Genomic DNA, 24473 nt, shown 5'->3' with positions numbered 1-24473 from the left:
CTCTTCACCTTGATTTGAGGAAATCAAGGAAGTATCAGAGAGGAAGTGAACAGGCAGGACTCTTAAAGAGGAGCCTGATGAAGCTGGGCATCTCAAGCCAAAGGAAGCATGTAAGCTTATTTGGCAAAGGAACTTAATCTAGTTGTCCAATTCTGAATGATTTTCAGTGGCTGTCTTAAGTGCAACCCTGAGATAAATCTTAGACATGAGTCCATTCTCAGCCATGATCAATTAGATGTGTCTGCTACGGTTACAGGATTGAAGAGGTATCTGTGTTAACTGCCATATTCGAAGAATTCAAAGAATCTAGTGAGCACAAGCACTAAGTTTACAGTGGGTGGAGGGGAAGGTTTACACAGGGGGTATTTGAGATTGGTTAGTAAAGGGAATTGGGGGCAGATAAAAAAGGCTGTGGATGTCAGGGTGAGGAAATTATACACTCGTATATTTGGTACTCACTATATTATGTGTGAAAATCCAGTGGGACCAACTTCATTTGACTTAAGCCTATAGCGATTCCATCCATACAATTTAGACACTGTCAGTCATTTATCATTCCCTAAATGTTAACAGTGTTTTCACACACACTTCATTTTCCCTACTGCATATTGTCTTGTGTGCAGTCCATACTTGCTTAAATAGTGTGTTCCCTGATTTCCCAGATCCTTAGTAGGTGTGACAGGACAGACATCAGAAATCTATAAGATACTACCATGTGCTCTAAATACAGTAGTCATGGTGGAGAGATTGTGGAGGGACAGAGATAACACAGGCTTCAGCCTTGTCATCGAGTTGGATCTTGGAGATCAGGCAAGGTTTCCATATGTATAAACTATAAGGGAGTGTGAAGAGAAAATTCTAGGCTAAAGAAGCAAGCAATGATTCAGAGAAAGGTTGTTGCCACCTACCTAACAATATGTAGTCGCGCGTTACAGTGGAATTGTACCCTTGGAATTATACAGAGCCTACTGAAGCCGCTGACCCCATCACCCCATCGTGGTGCATTTGATAAGCAATTATGAGTACCTGCTATTTGCTAAGCATTAAAATGGGCTCCATTAAAACACAATAAAGGGTGCCTGGGTGGCTCAGTTGGTTAAGCGACTGCCTTCGGCTCAGGTCATGATCCTGGAGTCCCGGGATCGAGTCCCACATCGGGCTCCCTGCTCAGCAGGGAGTCTGCTTCTCCCTCTGACCCTCTTCCCTCTCGTGCTCTCTATCTCTCAGTCTCTCTCAAATAAATAAATAAAATCTTTAAAAAAAAAAATAAAACACAGTAAAAATAATAATAATACATGGAATTTAGAGTGCCTGTCCTGTAGCCTGTGGCTCTAAAGCAAAAGAAAAAAAACACAATTTAATAGAAAGACAGCAAGTCCAAAATGTACAGCCAAATAAAAAGCAAATTTTTAAAGTGCATTAGCTTGGTTCCAGCCCTTCAATTTTCTGACTTGGACTACTGCAGTATAACATAATGGCTAAGGGTAGGATCTCTGAAGATAGACTAGCTGTGTCATCATGGGCAAGTTACTTAACCTCTCTGTACCTCAGTCTTCTGTGAAATATGGACCATAAGATTACCTATATCATAGGGTTTTTATGGGCAGGGAATGAGTTAAAGGCACTTGGAGGCATGCCATTTTATATGTTCTGTTGTTTGGTTAGTATTGCAGTTACCTCTTAACCAGTAGTCCTGCCTCCCATTGCCCCTTATCCAATCTATACCCACCCAACTTCCAGGGCTGTATTTTTCCATGGCTATCATAGAGGTGATATACCTACACCTGCTGGATATTATTCAGCATGAGATAGGTTCGATAGATTAATGTTCGGATTTCTCAGTCTAACAGATAAGGCCCCGTGAGCTGGTCACTTTAACTTTCTAGGCACATGACCCTATAACTCTTGCCTTCCGCTCCCCCCGTGTATCCTACCTTCCAGTCACACCTGGATACTTGTCAGAGGAATTAAGTGACTCCCAGTGTTTGAAGGTGACAAGGATCGTCAGAGAGGTTAAGTGACATTTCCAAGGATATTCTCTGACTCCTAAGCCTTCACTGTTTGCATCAATCCATTCTGCTGCAAGGCTAGAAAGCTGGCATGGTACCAAGAACATGTGTGCACATTGTCCGTCTTTGCCACTTGACTGAGCTTTTGAGGACATCATGTCTTACTCATCTCTGAATTATCTGCACCTGGTACTAAACAGGGTAACAACATGAGAATTAATGCATGTGTGATGAAACCAGGTAGTCGTGTAGATGTATTCATACATGTACTTATTTTTATATTAATAAGACACTGACTTCTAGCACTGTAATTAAACTAAATACTATTACTGCTAAGCACTCATGTAATGCCTTAGCCATTCATGAGAAGTGCTCATGGTGAAATTTTTAAAGGGAATGGCAAGCTTGACAAGGATGTCTGCTGATCAGGGAGATTTGGGCCCCCACACAAACAGTGTGGATTCTAGCCTCTCTAATTGTGGAAAATGACAGATAACATGTCAGACTTAAAATTTCAGTAAAATAGGGAATTCTACAGCTTTGTTTCCTGCTTTTGATCTTACACATTAATATGAGAGATCCTAACATGGTGTATCCTAACACCATATTGTCACATGCATTTCATATTCTTAGATTTTTCCTTCAACCCAGTAAGAAGGATGAAGCAAGAATTACTTCTCTCAAATTACTGATGAAGAGCCTGAGGTTCAGGGAGATTAAATGAGGAGTAGTGGAGGTGGTAACTATGGAAGAAGAAAAGAGGTGAGGAGCGCCTGGGTGGCTCAGTTGGTTAAGCATCTGCCTTCGGCTCAGGGAGTCCTGCATGGGGCTCCCTGCTCAGCAGGGAGCCTGCTTCTCCCTCTGCCCCTCCCACCTTGTGCACTCTCTCTTTCTCACTTTCAAATAAATAAATAATCTAAAAAAAAAAGGTGAAAGTCTGTGCAGACATCAAAGTGACATTGACTCATGGAGCACTACATCAAAAACTAATGATGCAATGGATGGTGACTAACATAATAAAATAAAATTTAAAAAAACAAAACAAAACAAAACAAAGTGACATTGACAAGACCACCATAATAAATTGGTATTCTCCTCTTGCCTGACTCAATCTGCAGGAACAAATTCACAGGGCAGGTAGAAAAGAGAATGGGGAGGGTCCTGTTACAATTTATCAAGTGATGACTACCAGGACAACATTTTTTTTTTTTTTTTTTTTTTTTTTTTAGAGAGAGAAAACATGAGCACAAGCAGGGGCAGCAACGGGCAGAGGGAGAAGCAGGCTCCCCGCTTAACAAATCCTGACGCAGGTTTTGATGCCAGGACCCTGGGAACATGACCTGAGCCAAAGGCAGATGCTTAACCGACTGAGCCATCCAAGCATCCCTACCAGGACATCATTTTTAAAAGACAAACACATGGAAACAACAAAAAATCAATAGCTATTTTACTGTGTAAATGTCCTGCACCTAGTAAGTGACAGAGCCCAGAATATGTCGCAGATTTTCTGACTCCAAACTTGTGCATTCCCAAAATGCTTTCCAGAATTATGTGTTTTACATCTGGCCTTGAAAAGAGATGTGTGTATGGTTTAAAATTGTGAATATCCCCACAAGAGTACCCAAAACTCCACAGGCCTGGTTCCACCACACAAACCCAAGGATCAGAGGGGTACCAGACAGTATTTAGCATGTATTCCCTTTTCTATTTTTTCAATCTCTGTTTTTTTTTTTTTGTCTTTTTTCCTCTTCACTTCTCTTTGTCAAGTGTTTTGTCTTTTTTTTTCCCTTCACACAGTAGAGTGCTAGTCAGTAATTCAAACAAAAGGAAAACATAAATGGTACTTCAGTGTTAAGTCCTAGGGGACTTAAGTGATTTATATTCTCTTTCTTCAGCAGTATTTGCTATAAAGCTACTGAAGGTAATATTTAGAGGAAGTGGATATTTTGCCACAATTTCACCTCTTAATCCTTAGAGCATTTCCCTGATATCTATCAGCAGTTCATAAGGACTTTAACACTTTATGAGCAATATGTTGACTTCCCTTTACAATAGCAAGGAAAAAAAATAAAAATAAACTCTTATTGAAGAGGACTCCAAGTCTCCTCAAATGAATTGGGTGATAAACCAAATAAAAGAGGCACAAAAAAATGGAAGTAAGTTTTCGTTTGTTTTCACATACTCTGCTCCAAATCTGTACACTGGGAAGATTTATTTGATTTATTGAATTCAGTCTTCTGAAAAAAAGAAATTACAAGGGGATTTTTATCAACCTTTGTTGAGGATGTTAACCGAAGACGATAATTATTATTTCAACATATTAGTGGGGGGAGGCAGAGAGAGATGCAATAATATAATACTGTTTGTACCTGAAGACTAAAAGCATTTCGGCAATGTCCACTGGAATAGGTTATACTGTTCCAATTCTTTATAACTCCCAGACCTGACATTTATATTTTTAAGAGTTGATTTTATAGGAAATCAAAGTAGAGAAATCTGGAACATTTGATATTGAATAAAAACTTTAAGCTCAGGAATAGTACTTTAAATGTGTATACCTCCAAGTTTAAGGGGACAATTTACTTGATAATAGTACTTTGAAAGGCTGCTGATTTAATGCAGTGCAGGTTTTTTTTCCTTCTCTCCGAGCTGCAGTCATTTATGTCGTCCTGTGTCAGTTTTTTTAATGTCTGTACACCATCTGTGTGATATAATTTTTAATCAACTTGCTTCTTTAAGAATGTAAACATTTGTTTTGAAAGGGAACTTTGTATCCACACCTAAGAATAAGAAAATTATTTTCCCTTGCCATAAATACAAGGTAAACTCAGAAATACAATAAATGAATGCAAAACAATGTTCTTACATTCTAACAAGTCACTTGGAGTCTGCTTAAGGCTCTGAGCCCGAGGCCAGCATTTTGCTTGTTAGAGGTCAGCAATGGCAGTAAACTGAAACGTTCCCTCTGGACATGAGAGGGTTGAAAGATAAGTGGAAAGTAAGTAACTTTCCCACCAAGTGATTCAGTGGTATTTATTTCCCATCAGAATCACCATGGGAAGTGCACCACCTGCAGTATGGCAAACGCTGGGGTCTCCTAACTGGTCTGGGCTGGGCACCCAAAGATGGAATTCCTTTTTGGAGTCTCACATTCTTCAACTGAAAGACGGAGGTCATACCTGCCTTTCTGAATGGTAAATACCAATATGTACTGGTTGCTCAATTAATTCTAGTTTCCATCAGCCCTCAATACATGTTACTTTTCCTTCTCTCCTACAAACACAAAGACTCCATTCATCCCAAGCCCCTGTCCTCACTCTTTACATATCCTTTCTTCATACAGAAATCTTCTTAAACTTGTGTAATTCACCCCTCATTTTTGCTAGAACACTTTTGTAGTCCTGAGGAAATCACATTGTATATTCAGAGAGATTCCGTAAGGTTATCTGCTTCTTCTAGTGAAAGTTCCACTGGCAAAATAGAGAAATGAAAAAAAAAAATACTAGTAATATAATAAAATACATGTTAGCCATCTCTGTGTAGGGCAAAGTGGAAAGAATAATAAAATACATGTTAGCCATCTCTCTGTAGGGCAAAGTGGAAAGATTTTGAGAGCAAATGAGACTTTGAAATCAAAATGAGAGTATGAAATCACATCATTTGGGTGTAAGATCATGGGGAAAAAAAAGTTCCTCTTAAGGCAAAAACAGCTTTAAAGTCCCATTAGGCTCTTTTAAAAAGGCTTCTTGAACATCAAATATCTTTTCCAAAAACACTTCATTGATTTAAGTGTAAATTAATCAGTAATGCATGGTTTCCATTTCCCTTAGAATATACATGGATTTTACATCAGATGCAAAATGTCTTTCCTGTTTCCCATCTCTTCAAAATTGGAAAGGGTGCTTTAGGTACTCAAAACTGACTCCAAAGTGCTAAGCCTTGCCCTTGATTCTTGCAAAGCATAGCTTTGGTGATTAAGTGGTGATTCTAGCATGAGATTTCTTTGGTCCTCTATATGAATACTAAAGGAACAGGCTTTCTTAGAATTCAGAACGGAGAAGTAAGAAGTAATTAATAAGAAATGTGACCTTAGTAATCTTTCTAGACAGCAGCAGGGCATCACAGGAAAAGATCCTCAGATTGGTTTCCCTGGCTTCAACTCTGACTAGACATTTCTGGTTTCCTCATCTGAAAAATGGGGGTACTGGACAGGGTCTACTTATCTTGCAGCTTGCTGTGGGAGAGATTTGAGATGATAAATCAATAAAAATTTACCGACCATCTCTTCTGTGCTACTGGGGATTCAAGGATAAATGGACAAAATATTTCTCTGTGGTCTTCAAGGAAACTCCTAGCTCTGGAAGAAGAAAACAGTCTGGGTATCTATTAGAGTTCTGTCTTTGGGATGGGATGACATGTGTGAGTCCAAAGTCTTCAGAGAGCATGCACTCTGCCCAAGGGGTCACTAACTTCCTGAATGGAAACTTGTTAACACTCAGGTACTACGTTATGAAGCACTAAGAAGCAGATGGGTTCTCAGGAATACTTGATGTCATTATAATCATTATTACTAGTGGTATTACTACTACTATTATGCAAATCACCAGTTGGGATGTGAATTATTTCCTGATGTTCATTCTTAATTGTGTCAGTTGGAGGAATGAAAATTTTTTCCCCAGTTGTTCAGCCTTATCTTCACTGTTCTATTTCTGCTCTAGAAGATTGAGTTTCCCGGTTTTGTTTCCTTTCGCTTGTTTTGCCATCCCCTTTTCTCCCTCTTTCTTTTCCAGTGAAATCTGTTATCCTTGTTGAGCTCCACATACCAGTCTGCTGAGCCATCTGATTTTTCTAACTCAAAATCTGGGTCTATTTCTAGCTGTTGACAATAATACCATAGTTATCTTTGCAGTCATATTCATTTACTCATTATCTGAAATAATACAGTTCCTTAACATTGACTGTGTGTCAGGCTTTGGGCTAGGTTTGCATACACAGATAGGGATAATAGAGTCTCTGCTGTCAAGGAGCTCAGAATCAATCCAGTGAGTGGGGCAGACAAATAAACATAAAATGTGTGTTTAGCCTCCAGACGTGGGCAAGGAGGAGCAAAGGTATATAAATGGGGACATGAGTGAAGACTTAAGACTGTAAGTCATATCTGGAAAGAAAAGATCCATCTGGAAAGAAAAGGTGACTACTATTCATTGAAAAGTACCCGAAGAGAGGAAGAAAGCCATTTCTCCATGCTTAGAGGAAGAAAGCTATTTCTCCATGCTTAGGGTCTGTTCAACAAGCTGATCCCAAATGCATCAGCAGAGTATGGAGCCAAGCCCCATGGCAATTCCAAGCAGTGTCTCTAGGGAACTTGAACTCCTTTATGATTACCAGCAGCACCTCAAGAACACATCTCCAAATAGACATACAATCTACATAGAACATGTTCTTGCTGTGCAAATTCATGATTCATGTTCTAGGCAAGTGTCCCCAAGGAACCACACCATCTTACTCAGTCTGACCCAGACATTTCTAACTCCAGATTTCTTCCCCTGAGATCTTTCCATGTATAAGGATCTTCAGACTCTAGTATCCAAGGTCCATGGCTTCCAGATAGTTGGATCAATGAAAAATCCCCGGAGTTCATCAATAAGGAAATGAGTTTGGGGTTGATCCACTGTTTACAGGGTGCTTCTCCTCTGAAGCCCTCATCTGGCCAAGGACTCACCTACAAAATGTTCTGAACGCTAGTATGAAGCCTAGTGGCCCATCCTTTTGGCTGTAAATTCTAACACCCTCCTGCCTGAAAACTGAGCTTGTTTCACTGGAGAAGTAGGAGAGCTCTCCTTCCATTAGGACATGGGCCCTTACCCTTTCTTTCCTCTCATTTATGCCTTGAGACCCCATTATTTCTCCTTTAGGTCATTAAATGCAAAATATCAGCCCATATTCTTTTTAAAGATTTTTATTTATTTGACAGAGAGAGAGACAACGAGAGAGGGAACACAAGCAGGAGGAGTGAGAGAGGGAGAAATAGGCTTCCCACTGAGCAGGGAGCCTGATGTGGGGCTCAATCCCAGGACCCTGGGATCATGACCTGAGCCGGAGGCAGACGCTTAACCGACTGAGCCACCCAGGCGCTCCTCAGTCCATATTTCTTTACAAGATCATGAGATTGAAGCAGGCCTCTTTCAAACATTAGCTATCTTTCATCTCTTATTAATAAGGGGTGGGTGGCAAATGAAATAAGAAAAAAAAAACCCACAATTTTAATCTTCAAGAAGGAACACAGTTGCATGAACAAAGTATAAACTGTTTAAAAAATGATGATTTGAAGATGAAAGGCTGGTTTGCCTGGAGCCCAGAATGTGTTGGAGAACAGCAGATGATACTACTTAAAAGATGGACTGAGGTCTGACTGAATGTCCTGTGTAGCCACAAGACAGAATTGTACAATTAAGAGTAGCCTCACTGTAGGGATCTTGGACAGATCTGTTTTCTGGGCATCTACTCTTTTTAGGTAGGGATTGATAGGCTTGCTTGAGAGGAAACTAACATGTATATTGAGAACTAGACATTTTTTTTTTTCTCTTATTGAATCCTTCAATGCAACAACTGTGAGTTAAACACTTTATAAGCATACAATACCTTATGCACAAAGGCACACGAGACTCAGAGTGGTTATCAAACTGGTTAAACAGCTAGCTGGTCTAATTTATAGAACCAGTAATGTGTTCAGCCAGGATTTGAAACCAGATCTATGACACCAAATGTCTTGCTTTTTCTTGCAGGCTTCATACCTCCTAACCCTCAAGTAAGGGAATTAACATTTTCAAAGGAACGAGAATTAGTTTAGCTAGTGCATACAGGACCAATAGATTGTGCTCTGAAGTGATAGTGGAGAGATGAGCAGGGCCAATTGGGATTTAGAGAAGTAAAATACATTTCCCTTCACAGTTTCTTCGTCTGAAAAATCAGGTTATTGTAAATGATGCAACATATGCCTACCAATCCCTAGAGTACCCAGCGAGATATTAAATACTCACTGTAAGAACACTTAGTGTAACTCCTAGTAGCACTTACCACTTTCTATTCCAGAAAAGTGATTCTGTGCCTTATGTAATTTGGGGGAAGAGAACAACCAGGTGAAAAATAAGGTGTTCCCTGGTCGGACACGATGAGATAATTTGGGGGAAGAATGCCAGAATATTATGGAAAAAAAAAGGAGAAAATTTAATAGGCTGCTTCCTTTTAGCAAGTCACACGCCTTTGTTTCTTCTGCTTTTGGAGAATGCAAGTCAGTCTTTTACACCTGCATTTGAAATGAGTTGTTTCTGTTTGGACTTCCTACCTACCAGAAGATACCAGAGGAAGTTTCAGGGTGCATCAGAATGTATGAGAGCACAATTATTATTTTTCTTATGTTGCTGTTTTCATCTGATTCCCCAACAATCCTCACTCCAAAAATCTGCTGCTTTGAAGGAGCCTCTGGGGCTGCATCAGTTAGCTAAACTCCAGAGTACTAAAATAATTCAAGCAAGACAAGACAAATTATTAGACTGAGCAGATACTAGGTGAAGGGAGTAAATGTAATCTCACCAGAAAATGAAAGTAGTCCTTTATTGGACTGCATTAATTTGGATCCAAGTACTTCAACTATTTTTTCCCTGTCTTCCAACTTCCTATCTTGAAGATTATTCAGATTGTTAGCTTAATGATTTTTCCTGGGCCATATTTACAGGGACAAGTGACAACCTGACATATCCTTTAATGACCAAGGACTTAGGATCTGGTATTGGTGTTTTGTTCTTTTCCAAGAACTGGTTATATAACCTTAGGCTCAGAAGTCAAAAGCCTTACCCAATTCTTTTCCTATAAAATGAAGACGTTGAACTAGATGGTCTCTAAAGGACCTCCTTGGCTCAGAAAACATGTTAACTCTATAAAACTGAGGAAATACATCTTCTTGTCTCGTGAGATTATTGTTCCAAGGATCAAATAAAAGAGCTGATGTTTTTAGAAATACACGAAGGGCTTTACAAATCTAAATAGTAATAGCAGAAGTGTGCATTAACCTTGAACTCAAGTACTAAGGAGTAAGCAACACTTTGGAGGCCATTTGGTTTCATTATTCTCAAAATGGTGTTCAGAATGGTGTTTATTATGCTGAATTGGAATCATCTTACTTGCTTTTATAAAAAATACACATTCTCGGGGCACCTGGCTGGCTTAGTCAGAAAAGCATGTGACTCTTGATTTCAGGGTCATGAGTTCGAGCCCCACATTAGGTGCAGAGATTACTTAAAGAAAACTTAAAAAAACCAAAAAACAAACACATCACATCCTCCTTGGAAAGCCTGATTTAGTTGGTTAACCATGGAATCTGGGATCTATATTTACAAAAACACACACAATTAAAGATTTTGATTTGGTTTAGGAACATATGTTTAGTTTATCTTGTATTGCAAAGTGTGGGTCCCTTCCATAATGAGGTGCTACATTATTTAAAAATAGTCACTTATTAATATTTTAATAGAGAGATAATACTAAACTATAATGTTGAAAACCCTGGGTTGAAATTGTGCTCTTTAACTTGTCAACTGTGTGATCTTGAACAAAATACTTAACTTCTCTGAGCCTCAGTTTTCCCATACTTTAAAGGATACCGACAATGCCCTTTCCATTCATAGTGCCTTAATAAAAGAGATACCATATGTAAAGAAACAGATGGAGTGTCTTATAACCTTAGCTCACCTTGATCTTACCCTCTAAAATATCAGAGCTATTAGGGGATTGGTAAAACACAGTGTTGCATAATAATCATACTATTAGTAAATAAATCTCTGAGTTACATAACAGGTGTTTAGATGTTCTACCATCTGAACGATGCCAATGCCTAAGTTTGTTTACAGGTAACTGCTTCTCTCTCAGAGACTAAGTGTTCAGTGGGTGGTGTTTGGGTGAGTAAAATTACCTTCTGTTATTGTTAGCTTATTTTAAAATTTAGGGAGATATGCCCAAATGCATGTCTTGTAGGAATTTCGCCTTACCACTTAGCTGTATTTATTCACACACAGGCATGTTTGCAAAAGCAAGTATATTTTTCTTCTCCAAATATTCTTTCCCATTTCCTACCATTCCAAGTCTCTTGAGCAAAGCCACTATTTACAATAGAGTTGTTTTAACGACATGTTTATGAAAATACAGATCCTGATCACAGTTTCCCTCTGGACGACCAAAGAGAATTTGAAACCCTATTAGTAGATGTGAGATAAAAGGCGGGTTCAACTGTATATCAAATTGTATCTGAGGAACTGAAATTGTTTTATAAACCTCAATTAGGCCTCATACCACCCCCCTGAGGCAAGAAAGAAGTATTATGCACTTTTATGGAGACACAAACTGAAAACCCATGGAGAGGTTAATCAATTTGCATCACATATCTTAGAGCCAGGCTGCAGTGAGTTAGGAACAAAACGGAATTTCTTCCTAGGGAGCAACTTACCTTCTTTTATTTGCCTGATTACTACAGTGTATGAAACTTCTGGAAAATTATGATGAATGTTCAAAAGAGACCCCTGAGAAAGGATTAGCGTTTGTTTCCTGGTTTAGTAAATGAGTGATTTGTTTTTCGTGCAAAAGCAACAGTACATTTTTTGTTTTGCCAAACACTTTGGTAGATATGACCCCTTGGAGGAAGGAGAAAAGGGCAAGCAGAGCAATGCAGGAATTAGGAAAGCAATTGGTAGAATATTTCTTTTTCTTTCTCTTTCCACTTCCTTCTACATAGCAACCTGCGCAGATATTGCACGCTAGAGGGCACTTGAGGCAGAAGGAAAAAAAGTCTCGACGTCGCTCTAACAGGACCGGTTGCCTTTGCAAGCCGGAGCTGGCAACCTAAAAGCAGGGCTTCTTGTTCTCTACATGGCAGCCTATCTCTGATGAACGAACAACAACAACAACAACAACAAAAATCCTTAGATAGCACTATGAGGCTGGGACTCATCAAGAAATTCCATTCATATCCTTAGTCATGTAATTTCCTTTCAACTTCTTAGAACATTTGCCAAATGTATATATAACATTCTTCTCTCTAATACCTAACTTGGTAACAACTGATCAGAACTATAAACTCCATTTTAGGCATAAGAAGAGATGCTAATGTGTCCCCCTCCATACTCCTGCATCCCTGTATAGAGGTGTCATGATACATTAGCGTAAGTGTGCAAATTGCAAAAGATGGTAATCTAAACCAGTCTTAAGATCAATTGAATTTAACTATCATATTTTAATAGAGAATACAAACTGATACGCCAAACAAGTGTTACCCCATGGGGGTGGGGAGAAAGCTCTTTTCCATTTCTTCTTTTTCTAAAAACACAATGTGATTTTTTTTTTTTTTTTTTCCCCTCTTCATGGCTCCCACTTTAACAAAAGGGGTCTGGAGTCTCAATCTAGTGGTTGCTCTGTTTCAGAAAACAAAAATGAAAACACAACACAACAAAATCAAACCAAAAATGCTAAGTGTATCATCTACAAAACCCGGGTTGGCTTATTTGATAGCTTTGTACCAGTTGCCTTAAATCTATCTACTGCCTCCTCAACCCTTGGTTTCTGTGCAGAAGCTGAATTGGAGCTTATCTCTTTTCTAGCACCTGGGAAGATGGGAGATAATGCCATTTTGAAAACCTTCTCCAGAATGCTCTCTGCACAGATGTGGTTTTCAGAAAGTGTTTACACCTCCATTTACTGAAAATATAATGGCAAGCTCAAGATTAGTAATTACAGTCAATATTAAGAGATCCAGGCCTAATTTCAGGGCAGCTAAAACCAGGAGTCAAGAAACAGAGCATCACACACGTCTGAATAGCAAGCTCAATGAGGATTTGACGCCACAAATTCATCAACACTTCTAAAGAAATCAGTCTAGTTTTTCAGATCCTGTAATAAACACTGGTGAAGGAATCACATGATTTAGTATGCATGCAGTTTCCCTTTATTTTTTAAGATAGTATTCTGTCTTAGAATATTCCAGGACAAAAACAATAAGTATTCATACAATACACCACTTTATTTTTATTCTTCTCATTTTTATATATATCACCTGAGAAAGGAATAGCCTAAGGCAGTGGTTCTCAAAATATAGCAAGCAACAGAATCCCCTGGAGCGTTTGTTAAAACCCAGATTGCTGAGCCCCGCCCAGATTCAGGGTATGAGAATTTGCATTTCTAACAAGCCTCTGAGGATGGGGAGGCAGTATCTGGTCCAGAGATCAGTGTGAGAACCACTGTAATTGCTCACATTCACTTAATTTGAGCACTAATCACATCTTTTCATGATTTTAGTAAAGAGGATGATTTAAAACAAACTCTTGAAGAAAAACTTTCCTAAATTTACTTAAACATTTACAAACTTCTTAAAACTGCCTTAATTTTTTTCATTCTTACGATTTATGCTCCAATATCAGAATTCAAAATAAGATTTCAGTTTCTTTTGCCTAATGCCACAGTTGCTATATATTATTTATTACAACCCCCGCCCTCCAAAAAAAAAAAAAAGACATGGTAGTTTTCAGATTTATTTTTTTAATAATTTTTATTGTTATGTTAATCACCATACATCATTAGTTTTTGATGTAGTGTTCCATGATTCATTGCTTGTGCATAACACCCAGTGCTCCACGCAGAACGTGCCCTCTTTAATACCCATCACCAGGCTAACCTATCCCCCCACCCCCCCAGTTTTCAGATTTCTTAAATCTGGGAAAAGAACTCTGCATTCCTGGAAAATATTACATATTAATTGGTATAACATTTATGTTTTGGCCTTCTTCATATTTCAGATTCTTTAAGTTTTTATTTAAAATTTTATTTTAAATACTCCAGGCAGGAATTATACTGTGAAATATTTTCATTCATGGAATCCACACTTCTCAACCCCACCACGAGGAGGAAGTCCACAAATTCATTAATTAATCTAAGTTTAAAAGCAAGCCAAGAAACCTGCAAATTCTTACGATTCTATGGTAAACACCTGTTTTTGTTTTTCTTCCAGTTTATTTCAGTTTTTAATTACGTACTAAAGAGTGAGAAGAACAAAAGTTTCCATTTTAAGGCAGCAACTAATAGGTATGTTCCATTCTACCATTTCCTGCTCCAGTGAGGGAAGGTCGAGTCTCCCTATTTTTCCCACCTCCTGCCAGGGCTCTGCTTCCTATAAGCTGGCTGGTTCTTCACTGTCCAACTAACCAGTCACTTGGTTTACTGTCTCCTTTAGTCACAATTACAACACAAGGTCTACCGGGGGTGAAAAAGAAACATTGAGTTTCTCTCCATGTCATTCAACTGCAGTAGAGTCCTTGTCTGCCTGTCATAGAAACCCAGGATGGAGACATCCTGCCTGAACCCACTCTGAGCCTGAGTCAGCCAAGGTGATTCTGAATGCAATCCCCGCCCACCCACCCACAGGCCCCAACTCCTCTGATTATACTCCTGCCCTATCAAGTAATTCCTCACCCTTCCTCCCCTGCAATGCTTCACAGCACATGCAATTTCAGTCGCCATTCTAAAAAGCCTCTGTAGCACAGTCCTCTTCTTGCTGGAAGGCTGTAACCCTGGAAAGGATGTTGAAAAGAAAACACTTTCTTAAGGAGTTAGGCTCTCACCATTGTGACATTACACTGCATTCTATTAAGTGTAGGTGGAATTGTTAAAGAGGCAAATGCCTTGTCTTTCAGCATCCCTGATTATTTTAGAAATATCCTTATAGGGCTTTTTTAACATTATCCTAATCCTCTTTCACACTGCTTAATCACCCAGACCTCTCCTAAGAATTAGGAGAAAATTATTAGGAAATTCCTATTGCAGTGCTCTGAGCACAGATCAGCACGTGTAGGGAGGGCTACCTTGAATTCTAGTTGCCAAAATTCAATGAAGACAATGTATAGAGCTGCTCCATACATGTAGGTAAGGCGAGGCAAAACAAACTCATGCAAACCCATGGTACCTAAAGCCACTGGATTCTCACTCTCTTCACTTTGTCGAAATAGTTGCTGCTGTTGTTTTCCTGGAAGAAAATGAGATTTGGGGATATTGTCTATGTCTACCATTCTGGCTTTGTTGTGAGAGGAGTCTGTTACTTGGGATGATTTCCAGCCTTCAGTAACACAAAACTTTTTTAGTTCTCATAAATTTAATAAAGTATCCCAAGGAAAAGTGTGGATCATTTGTTCAGACTGAAAGTGAATGTCTTAAAATTAAGCACAACCCCAAATATCTATTTCTTTGTCCACTTGGGACTTCCTGGTCTAGCAGCAGTTATAATTTGATTGTGGTTTTTTCCAAGAACTCCTGAATTCCCTGCAAGCAGACACAATCTGAGAGAAGGGACAGTTACTTCCTGTCTTGGGTGTGTGCACGCGGGAGAGGCGGGGTGGGTTCAGGAGGTGGGAGGGATACCTATTGGTTCTCTTCACCTCTCCCTCTCTGAAATAATTCACTAAGGTTTTTTTTTTTTCATATAATAAGTTAGAATGTGAAACAGATAAGAGACCTATAGTCAATATTCTTTTAAACATTTCACAATGTTAGATGCAACACATATACACAAATGTCAAATCTGCATAAAACAAACTTATTGTGCCTATTTTTTCATTCTGTTCACTCTGTTTCATTAATTTGAGTCCGTACAAGCTCTACAGTCCTTGCGTCTGGTTCTCTGTCCCCTATCCCCCTTCTGTTTCTGTTCCATCCCCAGATAGTAAAACCTTTCCTCAGAGCTCACTTCTGGTGCACAGGGCATGGACTAAATCAGGGTGGCCTGTGGAAGAGAGTTAAACAAAAAATAAGGATTAGTTCATCTTATTTTTCACTAATTTTATCAAAAGATTATCACAGTGGCTGAATATTGCTATGTGTTAGCCTTGGAGGTGAGAAAAGAAAACAAACCCGGACCTCCTAATTTATGATCCCTCCTTCCTGTACTGGCTCTAAAGTAGCCACTTCTCAAGACCTGTGTGGAGTCCATCAGAGGACTTGAAGGGGCCACAGACAGGGCATCCCTTGGTGGAGGCAGAGGAACTGCAAAAATGGTGCCTGCGAGCAGATCTGGAGGCCAGGGCACACTGAGAAGACGTAGCAATCGCTCCCTTTATTTCCCAAGCAAGTTCTGCTGTTCTTTTCATGCCTTCTTACTGCGCGCCCCTCCTGGCTGCCCTGTGCCCTCCCGGATCCCATTTCCCTAAAGGAGTAGAAGCAAAGGGACGCTAGGAATGTGCTCCACCTACAAGACCACGACACGCCACCTCTAAATCGTAGCGTCTGGTAGTAGGCAGCGGTCTGATGAGCACCCCACTCTGTCCGCAAGAGGCTCTTGGAATTACGAGGTAAGCTGCCCACGCGCACCCCTTTGCCCTGCCGCTTCCTCTTCCGCCCACGGAAAACGGCTGTGGGTCATTAAGACGCTTTTCAAGGCAACGCTAAGCCCCGGGGCTCAGGTGAGACTCGGGAGAGGAAGCTCGCCGGCACCTCCTCCGCATGCCTTTATCATCTGCCAGCTCTCTTCTCCCGGAGCTTGGCCCTCCGCGGGCTGCGCGCACGGCACGGAAGGGCGCATCTTCAGCCGGGGCTCTGGCGGCGGAGACGCGCGAGGCGTGCCCGGGAGCCAGGAGCGAAAAGTTGGGCGCCCACTTGGAGCGGGGAAGAGCGAGCGAGCGCGCGACAGCCGAGGGGGAAGGCAGGGAGGGGGTGGGGAGGGGGACTGCTTACATGAATTTCCAAGTGGTAGACCTGCCTCTGCGCTCTGCCCAATGAGATCCGTCAGGGGAGGCACCCGGCTCACTTTTCCACATCACTTCACAGTTACATTTGGCAGGCAGGCGGGCTTGCATGCCGGAGTGCTCAGCCCAGAATTAGCGGATTATTCGGAACCTCCTCAAATCTCCGCTGTCGCCGGTCTGTGCACAGACGGTCCCGCGCACCCACCCGCTCGCTGCACTTCGGGCTGCGGACACGCAGAGCCCAGCGCGCCGGACCCGCGTCTCCACACCGAGCCCGGCAGCTCCGAGAGGCATGAACGGAATCCGGAGGCGGCTGCCCAGCGCGCGGGAACCGCTGGGTGCTCGCCGCTCTCGGGAGCCGACCCCGAGCACCTGCAGCCGTTTGTGAACCGGGAGGCTTGACATTCCCCAGCGCGGAGCCCCTCAAGAGTAAGTGGTCCTCCTTTGCCTCCCGTTTTCCTCCAAGCCCCGAGAACGCAGAAACGAACGTTTCCTTTAAGAATCCCCATACCCCTTCGGACACCTTGCGCGTCTCTCCTCCCCCCCCCGCCCCCCATGGTGGACGCGGGTTCCTAGCTCAGGCGTGGGGCTGAGCTGCGTCTTCTTTCTTGATCTGCACAGCCGACGGGGCCACCTCCGGGCTCTGCCTGAGGATTTGGCAAACTGCTCTTGACAGTAGATCCTGGGGAGTAGCAAGCAGGCTGTGCCTCTTTAGTTTTCCTGCCGGTCTCTCTCTCCGCGGTCGCCTGGCGATTTCGCCGCCTCGCCAGGCAGGCAGGCGACGCTGCAGCCGCGCGCCTTCACTGCGGGGTCCGTGCGGTGAATGGGAAACACCCGCCGCTGGTGCTGAGGAGGGTGCGAGCCCGAGAGGAAAGGAGGCGAAGGGGCCGGGTGCCCCTTTGCTGCACCTCCCCACCCCCGAGGACAGGGAGGGCGACCCCCGCCTTGAGGCTGCGGGCCGCGACCCAGCAGCTAGAGCCTCAGCGCGAGGCTTTCCCACAAGTGGCTGCTCTAGCTTGCGAGGCGTGGTGCCCGCTGCAAACTTGCTGGCTCTCGAGCCGCTCCGTGGCTTTGCAGTCGCCAAGACGCTGGCCCGAACCCGGGCAGGACTCCCCTAAGCGGCGTCCTTGGCGAGCCCGCGAGGCTGCACTCCCGGAGGCCCCCTGAGCCGGGAACTCCGTACCCTCTCTCCCAGCGCCCGCAGAGCGGTCAGCTGCGCTTCCTGGCATCTTCCTGCTCCCTTTCGGCGAGCACTTGGGGGCCGGGCCGCCCTCCCTGCCGGCAAAGAGGGCTCTCGCCTGGGTTCTGCCAGCGCGTAACAGGTTCATAAGGGACCTACTCCCCTTCTCCCGGGTTCCAGCCCAGCCCGGGAGACGGTCAAAACCTGCCGATGCCAACAGGTATCCACAGTTTCCTCCGCTTTCCCTCTCCCAGACCAAAGCTTTCCCCACCCAATCTGGCGGAAGCCTCAAAGTTTTGTTACCGTTGACCCTTCTCCGCAGGCGCTGAGCCGGCGGCTCGTCTAGGGCTAGCCGTTTGCCTTCTTCTCGAGCGGAGATGGCAGCTGTGTGCTTGGGTTGCTTAAATGTAGGAAATCAGACAACATTAATTGTTGATTGTTGCAAACGCACATTAGTCCGTAATGGAAAATCAGGCTGGCAGCTGCTCACTTCAGCTCCAGTTAAAGAACAGAGCTTATAACCAAGCAAGCGGCAGGGAGAAAAGGTCTTTGCAACTTTACCACGCCTTCCTGAAAATTCCACCAGAGTTTCTTCTTTAAGAGGCACGATCCGACAATCCCTTAGCGCGCCCAAGCTGCTAATCAGATCAGCCGGCTGCTTGCTTTCACCTGGGTTCACACCGTTTGCGGGCTGACAATGGGAAGGCGGGGGCTTCGGAGAAGGTCTGCGAGAGCACTGCCCTCTCGGGTTGCGTACCATCGCGGAGCAGAGAGGAGGGACTGGGGTCGGTTGGGGCCGTTGTGAAGCGCCTGTCCTCAACAAAGTGCTCCCGACAGCTATCTCAATGGTTAACAGCCCTTCCGGGGCTGTCACCTCCGGCTTCATTATGGGAGCTTTTCAACTGGAAAACTCTATGTGGGAAAGAGATATTTATGTAAGATTCGAGAGTGGGATTTTCCATCCATTCACCCTCGCCGCTGTACCTCACTGCATGCAAAATAAGCCCTGTCTTTCAGGCTAAACACAACTGAAATTTCTGCCCTGCTCTTGCCTTTCATCAGCTGTGTCCAGTTTTGCAGGGATTTTTACCTGGGGTGTGTGTGCGTGTGTATGTGTGTGTGGTGTGTAACACACACACGGAAAATTTTACCGAGAGGCCTGATACCTTTGAAGGATGTTATCTAAGGGCTACATTTTTTTTTTCTCTTAAAGGGAGTTCTACATAAACATCCTGTCCAGACATGTTTTCCACTTCTTTGAGCTCTGTGGCTGAAAGAAATTCTAGGTGTATCCCTCTTATTAAATAATACTCATAATAATATTCTATAATTCTGCTTTAGCAGATTTGAAGCTCCCCATCACATAGTCATTTCATGCTGGAGCAGTTACAGGATTATAAACCACCTTTGAGATATATATATATATATATATATTTTTTTTTTTTTCCTGGACTCTGAAGAGGGCTTGGAGTTTGAGAAAATCTCTGAAAACAAAGAAGAGATTCTCCAGCAACTCCAGGGATTGCTTCGTTGAGGGCTGCTCAATGGCAGTTCATCTTCCTCATTCCATTCCCCACACTACCCAAATGAGTGTCAGGGTATCCTGTGACCATCACAAATGGGCCATATATTTTAGAGACGCTGGCTAATGTTCTCTGAAATTTGTGCTGTAATGCTGTCATTTAAACTTTTAATCTTTCTCCCCTGCAACCTGGATCTTGTGTTTCCAATTATTATTACTATTAAAAATCACTTCTGCTTTATAATCCACACGATCTCCCCAAACTCTCGAGATTTCAGTTGGGTAAATCTCTCCATGCAAGCCTCTTATCATTTTTTTTTTTTTTGGTTGCATTTTTGATGCCTAGGATGCATTTTTTTGAGTTCTTGAAGGTGTTACGAATTTTGCCAAACAATTTTATGGCTGCCCTCACTAGAATAGCAGCTCCATTTGCTTGCTTTACCCATATCAACTCTAAAGGAAAGGAGGTCTTTAACCGGAAAGTAACTTTATTGGGGCATCAGGTAGAACTCTGGTCCAGGCAATTCATCTATCGCAACCCCTTAGTTTAGTACTGAACACACTTTAGCCAATGGTGGTATGCTTAGTGTAAAAACAAACAACCCATAAAACATGCTCAGCAGGATGGAATAGAGCACGTGAGGAAGTATTTGTAAAGGCTGTTGTGTGAGCATACTCATGATACAACATTTCCTTGTAAACTGTGCACAGATTTAAGGTCCGATACTCCTGGCTAGCAGGGAGCGTCGGATTTTGGAGCAAAGCAGGGAAACTCCAAAGAATGAAGGTATAAGGATTCTATTCAAGAAATTGTACTTCAGGCTTTTGCTCTCCAGGTTCCTCTCATTATTTATTGGTGAGGAGAAAGGAACACTCGCATATAGAAAAGTTAGACTCCATACTTCACCAACTGTTGAGAAAACCTTAAAAGTAAATTAATGCTTTAAGAAAAAAAAATCTTCATTTTCCTACTCAAGGTGGCACACCCCTGGCTTTATCAACATCCCAATTTGAGCAAGTTTTCCATGCAAAACCAGAAGCTTTTCAGGGATAAAATGACATTCAATTTTCTATTTCCAATCACACTTTTCTGGTCCATCAGCAAAGTTTTGTGTTTGACAAATCAAGGAGCAGGCATAATCAGAGTAGCCTTTTAATTATGGATGTAGTCTAAAGTCTCAAGACCTTCTTTTGAAAATGTTGTGCTCAGTGACCCTGTTGATGGTGGCTTCAGTCATTTTACATTGCTTTACAAAGTTATTCAGAGAAGCAGGAAAAAGGCACAGTTTTTTTTTTGTTTTGTTTTCAGCACTGTTGCATTCACAGCTGAAATGGACTAATTTTGCTTTTTTAATTTAGGAAAAGACTCCTAACTTTGGTATATTATACAACACCCACAGTGTCAGAATTAAACCACGGCTAGTCTTCGTTGCTCTGTATTGTGTGTGGTCTACACTCACCCACAGATGTGAACACACATGCACACGGATACAAAAAATTTACTTCTAGAAAACTTCGAAATGTGCCCAGACAGCTAACTCATTTAATGGTTCAAGTCTGGGAGTTGATTATCAAGTTCCCTTTGCCATTTCATCTGCCTTTGTTTGTTTTGCCCTCCTGCCTTCTTAAATTTGTATATTGACCAGTGTCTTTAAAAACAAAAATGTTTGCAGGGCTGGAATTTTTTCACCAGAATCCCATAATGGTATATGTGAGAAATGGAATAATATTTTGATGGAACAAGGCTGTCATCTGAATTAGTGGGGCTTAATTAACCAAATAGCTATTAGTCTTCTCTCCCTTGATTCCCATAGAAAGTTGTGATGAGCAATGTATTTCTGCTGAACTGTTGGTTCTTGCCTCTGGAACCTGCTTCAGATATAAATATGAGGAGAAAATTATTTGAACCTGGCAACTTCAAAAGGTCAGGAAAGAAATAAGTTCAAGGGATGCCATTCAGCTGCTTCTCCCATATGCTGCCTCTAGCAAAATCTCCAGTGCCACTCCATGGCAAAGCACTAGGACCAGTACTGTTCCCTTTCTCTATTATGTCCCAAGCTTTTATTTCCTGAGTTTTAAATGTCATATGCTTTTCCTTATCATAAATATCATCCACACTGTTGCCTTTAGAAGTCTTGTTTTTTAAGTTCTTTTAGTACATAGAAACATAGAGATGTGGTTTTCTGTATGTCTTTGGAAAGCCTCGTAAAAGAATAACACTTGTGTTCAGAACCTTCAAACTTTCCTGCCCTCTTGGCCAAAGACATACTGAAATGATGGTTAGTTGAGGGCTAAGCCCAGAGCTAGTGCTCAGTATACATTTGTTTAATGCATTGACAATTAGCAAAGACAGCCCTCTCTCCCTTTACTAGGAGATTCTCAATAAAGGCTAAGGTGGGATAATATCCAAAGTCTGGTATTGTGACTGTCTACCTTGATTTTCTCTCCAGAAATTGGAAAAATTGGCCTAAGTTGATCTTTAGATAGAACGTTTTTTAAATCCATTTTTTCATGTTCCACAAAGCATATTTTTCCTCCCTCAAAGTCATTTGTTAAATGATATGGGAACATAAAAGCATAATTCAGCTTTGTAAAAAGGAGAATGCCTCTAAGACCAGACTTACATCAGGAAGGCTATTAAATTGTGTGGGATGCAAAGTTGTGTTTTATTGGGGAAAGTACTCTAAATTATGGAAGTGTCACATGTGTAACTCAGTGTCCATACCTTCCCCTTGCTGGAGATATATAAAATAACCGAGGGAAGAACTTTCCCTTCTTTGCTCCCCTCTCTCTCCCTTTTTTGCCTCTCTTTGGTATATTTTATATTCGAATGGAACAGTTCATATTAACCTCATGTGAACTGCAAGTCTGAACACCTTAGAAGACAATTCTGTACTTCTCTGTGATGAGTTACTAGCAGGATACCTGGCGCTCACATGTACACACAGGAAAAGAATGTATTTTCCATGATAAGGTCTTTCTGTGGATGTATTTATTCATATTTTAAGTGTGTTGAATATATTGCAAAGGAATAGTAAGTGGAATCTTATTCTATATATGTCATTAAGTGAATGTTACTGTACATTCATGTTCTATTACATGTTATAATATAACATTTTCCATGCATTGCTTCTTTTTAGATAGATTAATGCATAAAATATGATTTTTTGATTCCTGATGTGACACAAATAACATAAAATAAGTAGATGAGGGAGTGGTAGAAATATCATAAGGGAATGCTTTTCTTATGCATGCCAACTCTTCTCCAGAATTTGATATAAAAATTACAAGGACACATTGCCTTCCTTATTTCTCTATTGCTATTTCAGCTTGACAAACAGAATTTAATTTTCTGTGTTCAGGTATTTCCATTTTCATATTGGGGATGCTCAAAAATATGAAAAAATTAATTTGCACCTATTTTGATTAGAATGCTAAGACATACTTAGGTTTGTCTTATTTTTGAATTTCACTAAAATGTAGGTAAAGATAGTGTACTTAGTGTACTATATAGGAGAGTATACTGAAGATAGTATACTTACAGTCCATATAAGCACTTTAATTTCCATGACCTTTGCATCCTGCTTTATATCTCAATATTATTTTTGTCAAATGATTGCTTGCTATCTTTCTACCCATCCATCATCTGTGTCCATAGTTCATGGTAATTCTGTCAGTGGGTGGTTCTTAAGCTATAAAGTCTTTGAAACATGGAAGAATGACAGTAAGGTGCATTTGTAAGGGTGGTTACTTTACAGTATAATCTAATTGGCAGAATCTTGACTTATCATGCGGGGATACTTGGATGCGTTTCAGTTTCAGTATTACAGATTCTGTAATCTTGGTTATGTGATATAACTGATTTTAACCATTTCCACATTATGTAAGCAAGAAGGGAGAGCTTCTGATTTTTAGCCATCAGTCGTGCTAAAATTTGCTGAAATAAATGGAAAACATTTGTCGAATACTTTTGGGAGAAGACACTACCTGAACCCAGTCTCTGCTTAGCATTATCTTCACTCAGCAAATTTCTTAATAGTGTTTAGAAATCATTTTGGCCTCATCTTTGAGTTAGTAGGGACTCCCTACTTGGGCCATTCTCATAAGAAGGTAGATGATTATGAAATGAAACAGATTTTTTTTTTTTTTTTTTTTTTGTAAAGGGACCTGGCCAATGAAATGTTTGTCACGGAGTGGTTAAAATTGGGTTGTAGTGCAATTGTATGGTATGATGTAGCTGGCCATGTTTTTCATTGAGTGGTTACCAAGTGAATAGGTTCCATGTGGATGTTTAATGCCTATGCATTGTCCTCTCAGCAGAAAATAGTGAAGGCAATGCCGTGTGTTCAATGGGAAGAGAAGACATGGTTGGCTTTTGGGAAGGGGCTAAAAATATTGCCTTGTAGAAGCTTAATAAAACTACTTGAAGTCATTAATTGTGTGTTAGCAATGGGTAGGGGAAAACTGTTTATAAAATGTTTAATTCATACCCAACATGGTTCCTTTAATTTTTTTTTAAAGAAGAATTGGAAATTCTTTTATTTACTTATCTAAATAGAATGCTAGGATTTTCCCCAGTGATGTACACAGTAAAAAATTGAAATAAAGTTTTTTTTTAATTGAGTCTTTGTAAAGCACATGGAATATTCAATAAATGGTAGGTATTGCTACATTGATAGAGTTTTATATACCTTATTTAATTTTTCCACAATCCCTCAAGTTAGAGAGTATGAAACACAGAGCATCAGTTCCCTCATTGGCCACAATTGAGATACATTCCCCATAGTTTATGAGTGATTGAACAGTGATTCAAATTACTTCTGACTCCACACTCAGTGTTTTCAACCACTGTCTTAGAGCTTCCCTCATTCAGCTCTCTTACTAATTGGCAAGGATAAGGTTGATTTCTGTTGGTTACTGTGATTTAAAGGGTCTTGGTTCACAACCTTGGGAGTTCCTAAAATGAACTCTGAAACTGGCCCCTGTACACA

Source organism: Eumetopias jubatus, unplaced genomic scaffold, assembly GCF_037043125.1.
Source record: "Eumetopias jubatus isolate StellerSeaLion01/CBP00866 unplaced genomic scaffold, mEumJub1_p1.0 scaffold_10, whole genome shotgun sequence".
Lineage (NCBI taxonomy): Eukaryota > Metazoa > Chordata > Mammalia > Carnivora > Otariidae > Eumetopias > Eumetopias jubatus.
This window is presented reverse-complemented; position numbering follows the sequence as displayed.